Consider the following 12452-nt stretch of genomic DNA (forward strand, 5'->3'; position numbering starts at 1 on the left):
CAAACCACAACTCTACCTAAGAGGCATGCAGATTCCAAACTTAGGTCCTCGGATTCCCACATTCTTTTCAACCATTTGCACTGCTTCCACCCTCTTGCCTTTCATCCATTACTGATTGTAAAAGTTATTCCTTCTATTATTTGTCAGAAATGAAAGAGAAAACCAGGAATTTCCAGGATCTTTGCTGCTGCAGTTCTTATCAAGTAGGAGTTATGGTAATAATGCAAGAATCCTGTGATAGATGGTTTTATTTTTCCATCAATAAAAAAACAGCATTATTAATGTTTTACTGCTTATAAAAGCAATGTGCTTATTGAAAAAATCAGTCAATACAGGAAGATATAAATACTTTAAAAATCAACAAAGCTGTGGTGAAATCTTTGTATGCATATCTCTGGGCATCTACCCCATTGTATCCTTGGAATAAACTAGAAGTAAAACTGCTAATGGAGAACGATATATACTACGAGATTATCCTTTATAAATATTCAAATTTATACTCCTTCCAGCAGCATGAAATGTCCATTTGCCAGAACTCCTGCTAACAGTGTTTGGTCTTCTTATTTTTACTTATCTGATATGTGAAATAGGATTTCATTCTAATGTAGTCATTTATTTTCAGCAATGCTTCCAAAATTTCATTTTTGACAGTCTTAAAAGTTTTGGGTGGGTAGGGGAAAAAAACCCACGCTGGTTGGATACTGATCATAGCAGTGATTTATTCATATCAAGTTTGTGAGGCAGGACTAGAATCACTGGGTGTTTCCCATGACTTGCTTACATCTCCCTGGTAGTCTGTGAGATACCAAGATAGCATGATAGGCCCTGGTCCGGTAGCGCAGTTGGTTAGATTTGTCCTGATACACCAAGGTTCTAGGTTCGAGCCCATCAGTGCACATATAAGCATCAACCAATGAAGGCATAATTAAGTGGGACAACAAATCAAATGTCTCCCTCCCTCCCTCTCTCTAAAATTAATTTAAAAAAATTAAAAGACAGGATGACAGGACCACCCACTAGACTGAAGCAAAGCAGGTTATGGCTTTGGCTTTGTTATTAACTCACCATGTCACTAAGAAAAACATCCTTAAGCTGCAGTGTTTTAAGCCATAAAAATGGATGCATGTACCACTACTAAGCTGGACAATCCTTTCTCAAATTGGATGTATGGAAAAACTCAAAAAGCATAAAGCACTACAAAAAGACAAGAGATAAATGTGGGTATGGGCATCTCCCTTGTACGACTACTAATTACTGTCTGGACTCTTAAATTCATCATGCTCCTTTCACCTTGGAAGATATTTATGTTCTATTGTATAGTTTTCCTGATTTCAGCTACCTTTCCCTGTTCGATGTAGTGAAATCACATACTGTATTGCTTTTGGAATTCTCTGAATTATTATTTTTTGCCTCAGATGCTTAACTTTTCATTTGTATCTGATCTTACGTGTCTTTCCACTTTTCCCTCAGAAAAAGGCCACATTCTTACTCCTCTGCCACGCTGTCCTGTTTTTTTTAGAGCTCTTTTACTGATGTAGAGTTTTCAAAAATGAAGACAAACAATAATCCTGCACTTGGGTAGCATGTGTTCATTGTTCCTGGCAGAAAATACTAAAAAGACAAAAATCACCCATAAGTCCTCTTCCTGACTTTCCTAAGTATAAATTCATAAGTATATTTTATTTTTCATTTTAGAGGGAGGAGAAGGGAGAAAGAGAGAGAGAGAGAAACATTGAACAGCTGCCTCTTGCACACCCCCAACCGGAGACCAGGCCCACAACCCAGGCATGTGCCTGACTAGGAACTGAACTGACGGTCTTCCAGTTTGCAGGCTAGCGCTCAATCCACTGAGCTACACCAGCCAGGGCTTACATAATTTTTCAGTGGTACATAATTTCCATTATATGGATGCACCAAATTTTATTCAACCCAATACACAGATTTAAAAAAAATTAACCTTTAACCTGTATATAGTTTATTTTGGCATTTACATTAAGGCACAGATCTAATAAAATTCAAATGGCTAACCAACTAAGTGCCTTAATAATATATTCTGAAGAGTCCATTCCCCCCCACACTAAATTGAGATGTCAATTTTATCATGTACTAACATATAATATATGCTTGGTCTAGTTTTCAAACTCTGTGCTACTGATTTATCTATTTCTGTGCCAGTAACATGTATTTAGTATTTTAATTTAATTTAATATTTTGCCAGTGTTTTTCTGTCACTTACCTAGAAGTTTTGAAATATTTTTTAAGTTGTCAACAGACACGTTTTCTTCTAATCTTTAAAATTATGTCTTAACTACTCATTTATACTTTTTCTTCTGCACTGAGTAACACCAACTTTATTAGTTTTAGAATGACTGTGGTAGTCTTCACTGAACATTAAATTTAATGAGGACAGCAACTGCACACATTCAGACTCCCTGTGCCAGTTTACGACCCAGAATGTAGCTTTGTTGTTCTCTCATTAGACAGAAGTAAAATTTTGCTTTACTTATTACTGCCATAACTCAATCCACTGAAATATTAACAGAAATATGTGTGGATAGTTGAAATTATTAGTACCAGAGCAATTTTGATGTTTACTATTGAGACACTGTTTAATCAAAATTTTAATTCAAAAAGTAAAATGTGAATTTACTGCAGCTATTTTAATCCACAAATATATTATATACTTTGAAGATAGATTATATTATTTCTAGATTAATACTGCAGCTATACCAGAAGACTTTTTTCTGTGTAGAAAAAGACTCATGGTACTGCATTTCTTGAATACTGGTCAAGGTTTCTACACATGCGTTCCTTACACAGTCTCCTTGTGAGCCTAAGCAATTGCATAATTAATCCCTAGTAGAGAACAATCCCCTTCCCCAATCCCTTTCTCTTTTATTTCATTTTCTTTTCAAAGAACTGCTGCTATGAAATATTTCCCATTTGCATTATTACTTCCTCACAAAGTCTCAAATGAAGGAAAGCTGTATTTAACCACCGGCTACCCGCCTCCCACATTCACCACAAGTGCCCGGGGACCAGATCACCTGGGTTCATTCTTGATTCCACCACTTACTAGTTGTGTGAATCTGGGCGCATGACTAACTTCCCTGAGTCTCAATTTCCTCACTTATAAATTAAGAATATTAACAGCATCTATATGGGAGAACTGTTTTAGAAGTTACAAATACTTCAGATAAAGCACTGTCTCTGGCATAGGGTAAACACTGAAAAAGTGTCAGCTGTTATTATGTTAAATATCCAAAACTCGTTTCAAGCTTACAAAAATCATATTCGAAAACCTTATTTTAAAAAATATCTGCTTGTTTCTCCTTTCTGGCATTAACACCTAGTCACCACATAATCCCTCATCCCAATTCTAATACCAAAATCCCTCTATTTACAATATAGCTCTGGGTATCTTATTTTTACAGAGAATAAGTACTGGATTCTGAATATATCCACTTGTGGTGGTAATAAAACAATTATGATACCACTGTTAACTCTTAAACATTTACAGATAACAAACATGTTACTTTTGTAAACCAAACCTGTACTTTTAGAACTATATTTTTATCAGTTAGGTTTTTTAAAAATCTCTCAAAACTACGGAGAAGTTTTTGGTAGTCTCTTTAGATTATCAACGAATTAGTCAACATACAGGGTGGGGCAAAAGTGGGCTACCAACCAATGAATGCACAAATGGGTGGAGCAAGGAATCAATGTTTTTTCTCTCTCCCTCTCAAACTCAATGAATTTTTAAAAAGTAATATAAAAAAAGAAGTAAAGGTATAATTTGGATACAAAAGATAGTTTTCCCAAGAAAGCATTATATTAACATACACTGTAATTCTTCACTTCACATTTTAATACTTTTGAAATCAGGATGTCTTAAAATCATGTATATATTTAATATGGTAGTGTTTCTTTTCCCTAAAAACCTATTAGATTGATGTCTTAATGTCAAGTGCTTTAAAACTGGTTATGTGTGTGCGTGGGTGTGACTGTTTGCATTGCTCTCACTTTTGCTAAGAACCGTGAAAACCTTTGACACCAATTGGAACCAGTCCTTGAACCATCTTCTGACACGGTGATACGGACTGCCTCCAGGATTTTCCACATACAGCCTGAAGGGTGTGGCTCAGAGGGATGGGCCTCATGCAGCAGGCTGAAAAGTCGGAGGCAACTCCCTCCCTTCCCTTCTCTAAAGGGAAGTGTTTCCCTCCCTCCCTTCTCTAAAAATAAAATCTTTTTTTTAAAAAGGAGTTTTCAACATGTACTGATCTATTCTCACTCTACACACGCTTAGCTTTTTCCTGTAAAATGGCCTACTCTGTTGACTAATACATTAAAAAAATTTTTAATTGTACTGTCTTACACTGTTCCTTTTAAGATATTATTACCATTAGTATATCCCTTGGCTATTTCCTGGAAGTTTGCTATTAAGTAATCTTTAACAGCATCCATGTCTCTTCCTTGGTTTAGGTAATAGCAAGCACAACAGTGTCCTGGATGTTAGGGACCTCACCCCCGGGATTCTGTCGTATACTGACTGGCTTTTTCTTAGGAATCATGATGTTATTAGAATGATCAAAAATAGCTGAACCCAATCAAAAGACAGAAGCACCCTATGTGGAAATTATAGAATTTCATCTGCTAATGTTTAGGTAATAAAATTGAAATCACAGTGGAATTGGGTAAGACTTTAATTTGAACTTAGTAAAGTCAACCCCCATCTGAAGGTAAGTGATTTAGAGGTCTTCTCACAGCAACTATTTAAACAGAAAAGATTCTAGAGTGTCCATTATCAGTGTAGGGTGGGTCTATGTCCTGGCCTCAGAACTGGGGCTTGGATCACAGCCCCAAAATTGCGAACTTATACACAGTAGTCATGAAGTAAATCTGACCTAAAAGGGGAGGTAACATAGCATAGTGGTAACAGTTATAGACTCCGAAGCCAAAAGTCTGGGTTTGAAGCTTTGCTCCACTATTTTTTAGCTGTGTGACTGTGGGAAATTTCCCTACCCTCTTTCTTCCTCAGTTTCCTCAGCTGTAAAATGGGGGGTACTAATGGCACCTACTTTATAAAGTTTTTGAGTATTAAATAACATTTACAAAGTAGTTAGACAATATATGGCACACAAAATGCGTTAAATCAATAAAATAAATCCATCTGGATTTCAGATGTAATGTTTGAGGAAATCTGACATATTGAAGAATGTCAGCTGGTTGATATATGATTACAAAATGTGTCCTTGAGTAAATGAGTTTAAGTTTGATTATTATTACTTTAGAGATAAAAGAAAAATTTGCTAAGTTTGAAAAAGAGTATTGCAATATTTAAGAACCAATATTTAAGAACACCTTGAAATATGTTAGATTCATAAGTTTACATTTTTAAGATTTAGAGTTTTATGAGTGCTTAAAGATTTGCTTGTAGGACACTGAAGTACTAAAACAAGAGAAGAGATTAAGATTATTGTTGTGTTGACTGTTGTCATTTTTTTTATTTGACAATATAATCCACCAAATTAAAGACTAAAAAAAAGTTTTGGAATAACTAAAATGGCATGACCCAATAAATTAAATAAAAAAATAAATTAAATAGCACGAAACAGTACTGACATGTTAGATTTTTAAACAGGCAGGTTGAAATAATAAACATATTCACAGAAAAAAGATTGAAAATATTATTTTCCCTTAATTGTAGGCTCATATGTAATTTTATTTTAAAATTGTTTTACTGAATATTCCAAACTCCCTAAAATGAGTGTTATTTCTTCGAAAATGAGAAAAAGAAATGTACCTCTAAACACAAGGGACTCTTCAAGAAAATGTTGGAATTTTTTTCTTTTAATAAAAGCTTAGAATAAAGAAAAATTTTTAAAAACCTCTTTCTACAGATGCTCAGAGAAGATTCTGCTGAATGAGGAATATTTTCAATTCCAATTTTTTTCTATTAAAATGTTAGAATATTTCAACTCAAAAAAAAGAAAAGAAAAAGAAAAGCTTAGGACAGTTTAGGATAGTTATGGCAGCCCTAACAAAGTAATACATAGGTGACAGCTGCCAAAATTAAATTTCACTCCCTCCTACCAAGAAGAGATTTAAGACAAACATATGGAAGGAGCCTAATATGGTTTTACAGTATAGACTGTGATCTTCCCATAAGAGCTATTTTATTCTAAGGAAGTTGGAAATTTCTTTTAATAATCTCAACAATAATTTATTTTCACTTTCCCCTATAATTTTAATAACAGTATTTTACACTTGTATAGCATGCAATTATTTCATTCATATTTGTTACTTCATCTGGTCCTTACGGCTTTCTCTATAAAACAAATCGGAATGCAGTAACAGAGACAACTGAAACCAAATCCTCTGGCCCAGGTTTCAGATCTTTCCACTGTAGCTCAATGCTTTCCAAACTTGTAATAACGCCCCCTGTTTTAGTAAGAACAGAGATAGTTTACTTTATACAATACTTATCAGAAACCCTTACAATTTCAACAGTAGAAAAGATCTGAATCTGAAGAAAACAGTATCTTCCAGTAAAGTAAATTATAATATATATTTTTTAAATAACACACAGCCAGCCTTTCCTAAGAATGTTTAGTATCTCGGGCACCGTTGTAAGTGCTTTACAAGGATTAACTCAATCCTCACAACTCTCTGAGGTAGGTGGGTACTATTACAAACACTATTTCAGAGACACAGACACTGATGAGTACTTTATCCAAGTCAGTAAATGACTGACTAGGAGCTAGGATTTGAAACCAAGGAAAGACTGACTCCAAATCCCACTTTTTAAACTACTACCCCATGAAGTAGAGCTGACCCTTGAACAATGCAGGTTAGGGGCATGACCTCTCACACTGTACAAACTGTATATGCCTCCGAATACTCAAATTCCCAAACGTGGAGCTGACCCTTGGATAACACAGGCTTAAAACTGTGAGGGTCAACAAACTGCAATCATTTGAAAAAAATTCCATATATGTGAAACCATGTAGTTCAAGCCCAGATTGTTCAAGAGTCAACTATATAATGAGGGAGCTATTAAGCATAAATCTTCATGGCTTTGGAGTCAGCCAGATTTAAGTTTGAACACTGACCACATACTAGGTTTATGACTTTTGGCAAGTTTAAGCTTGTTGTGTCCTAGATTCCTCAGTTATAAAATGGAGATAAATAAAATGAGATGACGAACATAAAAACATTTAGTACAGCATCTGGCATATAATAATGTCTATGAATTAATAAATCCTTACTACAGTATTTCTAATTCTGCTTTTCATGAATATAAAAGAACAATCCAACAAATGTCTAATTTGGGGGCCCTAAGCAAAAATATCAAAAAGGTTCTCTTCTTTCCTTCCCAATATTCCAGAAATGCATATACTATTCCAATAATCTCACTTCCTGTAGGAACACCAGGATATACTGAATCATGTTAGTAGTTACATCAGTCTTATATCCTGTCTCCCACAGAGATACCTAATAACTTTGGTAAGGACAACAGTATAGTTATGTGACAACTTCAAAAGATTCTGGACATTGCTCAAACGTCTAACATAATTAAAATTAATCAATATACTTAACCTTTACTGAATCTTTAAAAAACATCTCTTGGGATTATAAGAAAACTACCTATTTGCTCTTATTTTCCTTTTACTATTTATTTCAAGCCTCAGACAGAGTTCCTTATTTTAGTATTCCCACTCTTCATAATTTATATGGTTCGATCACATTCTCCTTCAATCTCCATTTTCCGCAAATAATCCTGCTTTTGTAGTCATGTGAAAGTCTCTCCATTTTCTTCATCTCCTCATAACTTAATTTCTCTGGACCTTTCTTCCATTTTTGCAGCATTTTTCTTGAGATGACTTATTGGGAAGAACACTGGGCTAGGAGCCAGGAGTCCTAGTGCACTCTGCCATCTCATCTCTCAGATTCTTTAGCTGAAAAATGAGAGGATTGCACTAGATAAATTTGTAATAAGCCTCCTTATATCTCTAAGCTTTATACTTCTATGACTCTGGGTATTCCAACCAGAAATCAATCATTTTCCAACTATTTCCCTAAATTTTTTACTCCCGTTAGCCAAGGAGGGGCAGGCATGTTCAGACTTGGGAGGCAGAGGAAGACATGATTCGTAATCATGAAGCCCAGGACTACAAAAGGAAAGACAATGTTTTATGAATCAACAGAAAAAGAAGGATTAAGAAGAGAAATCAGACATTAAAAAGATACCAAAGAAAGAAAAAAGGTCAGAAACACACAGCAGAACTCTAACCTCATTCCTATGCATCTATTTGAAGAGGGACTAAGAAAACAGAAAAAGCTTTTGGCAGCAGAGGAGGTGATCCTGCCTTGCCTCAAGGGAGCAATGTAACTCTGTGCCATCTCTCCAGTGCTGCAGCTAAAAGAGCCTACCACAGTGCTTTGCACAAAACAGGCATTGCTAGGGTATTTGATGAGGGAACTAAAAGCCCTCATAAGTGCTACTGGTACTGCTACATGCCAGGAAATCTGAGAGCTCAGGGCCATGGGAATTACACAGCAGTGGCTGGCCTGGTTCTAAGGGAAGGAGACTTAGTTGAGAGTGGGAAATTAGGCACAATGGCATTGCTGGTCTGATAATATTGAAAATAGCCTCCAGAGGAAAAAAGCACAGATTATATAGGTGCTGGCTATCTCTAAACACCAAGGCAGTATTAGAAATATGTATGAAGTCATTCCCTACCCTGGTGTGAGTCCAAGAAAACACTTATCTTTCCTGAAGTTCTCTTCCTTGGCTTATGACTGGTAAGTGGGCAGGGGAGAATAAAGCAACGAAGGGATAAGGGAGCTGGGCTGTTCAAAAAATCCTCAGGCCAGCCCTATGGTGGTGTTGCTCAAAGTGTGGTCCCTGGAACACCAGTAACAGACTGAAGGACAGTACTTGCTTCAAGTGCATACGCAGGCACTCATCACAGATCTCTACAATCAAATTTCTCGGAGTGGTACTAGCATTTTTAAGGAGCAAATTTACATTTGAGAATTACTGTCCCAGAATTTGAGGGAGGGGACAGAGCTGAGAGTGAAGATCTTTGACTCTGGATTTGTCATAGTCCACTGATATTACTATAACCCTTTGTTTTGGAGCCATCAAAAAAAAAAAAAAAGCCCTCAATTTCTCAGGTAACAGCTGCAGCTCGCTGGTTGTTTAGCAGCCAACAAGGGCATTGTGAATGGGAAATGCATTTTCACGAACTGGTTAAATAGTTCCTCCACAGCCTTGTTTATCCTGTAGTTTGCTCGCCGGTTTATAAATAAATCGGTTCAACCAAGGATATTTTCTGAGAGTCATCCCAATTCCAGAACAGAAGAGGTTTTCTGATAGTGTAGAGCTAGGTGTGTAAACCTGAAGACACTGTCTGCTATAAAAAGTGAGGTTTTATCTAAAAGAAAATGATCTGGATGATCTGGTAAGGCTCTCCCAGCTCTTTTGCAGGCAGAGCCTCTGATAAAAGCTAGCTGTTTGTGGGTGGCAGAAAAAGAAGACTGAAGCAGGGGTGAAAAAAGCGAGCAAAATGCACTCTCTGCTCGAGTTTAGGAGTCCGACCAACTACATAATTTTTAATGAGTTCATTTAATTGCCATAAAATAATCGTGTCTGCAAATGTCTTATCAATAAACATTCCGAAGTTCTCATTTCTGGAGGGATAAAAACACCAAGGGCCTTCAAGAACCAGGCAAGTTATACTTCAGCTGTCCCCACGACTGTATTTACGACTTCCATACAGGTAAACCCTTCCCACGATCTTCAGACCTCACCCTCCGCACAAAAACAGGTGCCCAGAACCCATTTGCCGACATTTTTCCTCGCGATGATTTCAGTCCCGGAGCCTTTTCACAGGGGGGTGGGGGTCGGACCCTGCGAACTTCCGCCAGAGCAGCCTCTAGGGAAGACAGCCCCCGACACAAAGGCAAGTCTCCAGACCACACCTGCCGCCACTTACCTGCCGCTCCCCGCAGCGATCTGGTACCAGGGGCTTGAATTCGTGTGGGATGCGTTCACTCGAGCAGACCACACTAGGAAAAGCCGCCACGGGGACCGCCCGTACCGCAGCAGCGCGCGCCCCCTGCCCTGGCCGGCGCGCGGCCACGCGGCTGAATCACCCAGCACTTCAAGTTAAGAGTCCCCTCGGCGCGGGGCACGCCGGGAAAGCTGAGCTCTGGGCTGCGGCCCCACGGTGGAAGGTGTCGCCTTTCCTTCCTGGGACGGACGTACCACATGTTATAAGGAGGACAGTCTCACGCCTGCACCGCCAGGGTAGATTCCATTTCTGGGCTGCGGATACCCTCTTTTCAATTATTGAAGGTATAAAACGGAAAAGTTAGTCATCTGAGTGTAAAACTCAGCCCCAGGACAGCTAAAGCTTATAGAAAGTTATAGATCCCGGATTTCTTCTCCCTGCATTTGAAAGAAGGAGGTAGTAAGAACAATGGAATTGTTTAAACACGTTTTGCCTGGAACACTCTATCCTGGTTATGCATTCTGATCAAAAAAGGGAGGAAAAACACATTTTTCTCAAACCTTGACTTTAATGAAATTAGATGCTATAGCAAAGTTGATTTACAAATTTTAAGTCAACTGAAAGCAAATTATTGGAAAACTGGTTGTTTTATGAGAAAAATATTTCAACAACTAAAAAAAAACCTGTAAAACGAATGCTAAAAACATAAAAGGAAAGAAATAGTATTAATCCTGTCAAGACTTTCTAATGGCTTTTGTACTTTTTAAAAGTTATCATACTAATTAATTAAAATGTTACACTGGTTATGCAAACTTTTTGAAAATGTTGAAAACCATATAAATTAATAATAGCATGATTTCTTAAATTCTGAGTCAACTTTTTTGCTACAAAAGTCTCTAAAAACTAATTTGGGGGCTAAGATTAGGATCAGAATCCAAATATTAGTGATATGAGAAAATAGTTTGACTGTCATTCCAATAGGTTGCAAATGGTTGCTGGGCATTTATATAGCAAAATTGCATTTTCAAGGTCAAAAACATTAATTTACAAAAACTCAAAATGTTTTCATTATAATTTGATCTTAGTGGCCTAGAAGTCATTCCCCATTTGTCTTTCACTTCACTTTAAATGACTTTAAAGCATCCAGTACTGTGTTTGAATCAGGATGGGCTATATTATGATGCTTCACTAGTCACGTGAAGGAAGGGCAGGTGACTATAGGGCAGCTTACCTCCAAGTGGTGACTCAGCAATCTCAGCAGCTTCCATCTCTGGCACTGACAACCCAACACTAGACTGGCAGAAGAGCTAGATTGGAGAATGAGCCTAATTGGAGAATCCTGCCAAGGCTTTTCTTTGTCTCATCCAGAAGTGAACCTTTCACTTCTGACATTTCATTGGCCTGAACTAGTTAGTTACGCGGCTCAGCCTGGTTAAGAAGGCTGGGAGGTATCACTTCCTGTGTGCCTGGGGAAGAGGAATGAGAAAAGTGGTCTGGTGAACACATAGCATTGTGTCTGCCACAGTGTTCAATAGTAAAAATAAATAGAAGCAATCTGAGTTGAAAAAATAAATATAAATTATAAAAAATATATAAATAATTTAATTGAAAAGTTTGGATCTTTTTTATAGGATCCAAACTTTCACTTCTCCATGTTACTAAAGTAACATGGAGGATTATTCAAACTAATGCCTTTATTTCCATTTCTATAAAGTACAGTGTACAGTCTTCATGTCAAGGAAAAGAAAGGAAAAAAAAAACCTTTCTAATGTTCTTGCAAGAATTCTTAAATTCTTCCTTTCTGGACAGGTTTCTCTCTGCAGGTTTGTAATATACAAAAATCTGGCGCAAAGGATGGAGAACCAGGCTAAGGTTATGTGGTTCTATTTTTGTCTATAATAGTTTATCAGACCTGATATTTTTTTTTAAAGTAGACATCAAGGAGACGGAGTATAACAAATGCATATTCACAGAAAGCACAGGTGTATGCTGATTTTATCATTTTATTTCTACTTTAGTTCATCTCCAAAACATGAACCTCTCAGATGTATTTATATGTGAAACTGAAACCTTTCTAATGTCAGATTGGCAGACCTGGAATTTTCAGTTGTCTTAATGGCCAATATCAAAAGGCAATACAGTTCATCTCATTAACTGTTATTTAAGTCTCCTTAAATATAACATCTATCAACAGTAATTATTACAAAGCATTTTCCCAGTGTCTTACATCACTTAAATTTTTTAGCAATTCAGGGAGATTTGATTACTCAGATTTACAAATGAAAAAAGCAAGACAAAAACAAAGTATCTAAGGCCATTAAATTACCAAGTGGTGCTGAAGAACTGAGAGCCCAGACCATCTGACCCCAAAGTTCTTGCTGGACACTCAGTGAGGTGTGGCCCTTCCACCTGACTGCGTCCAGGAGAACG

The 12452-nt window shown here is 37.0% G+C and overlaps 1 protein-coding gene across 2 annotated transcripts in view; it reads right to left on the reverse strand.

Moving 5' to 3' along the window:
- The window catches only part of KCTD20 (potassium channel tetramerization domain containing 20), a 28822-nt gene extending 18657 nt beyond the window's left edge, over positions 1-10165 (reverse strand). For both annotated transcript variants that reach the window (XM_053671190.1, XM_037146233.2), the window contains exon 1: positions 10005-10165. The gene's annotated coding sequence lies outside the window, so the exon portion shown is untranslated. The remainder of the gene's footprint in view (positions 1-10004) is intronic.
- Between the last annotated feature and the right edge of the window lie 2287 nt (positions 10166-12452).

This window comes from Artibeus jamaicensis, unplaced genomic scaffold (assembly GCF_021234435.1).
Source record: "Artibeus jamaicensis isolate MK-2021 breed Jamaican fruit bat unplaced genomic scaffold, CSHL_Jam_final contig_1803, whole genome shotgun sequence".
NCBI classification, from domain to species: Eukaryota; Metazoa; Chordata; class Mammalia; order Chiroptera; family Phyllostomidae; genus Artibeus; species Artibeus jamaicensis.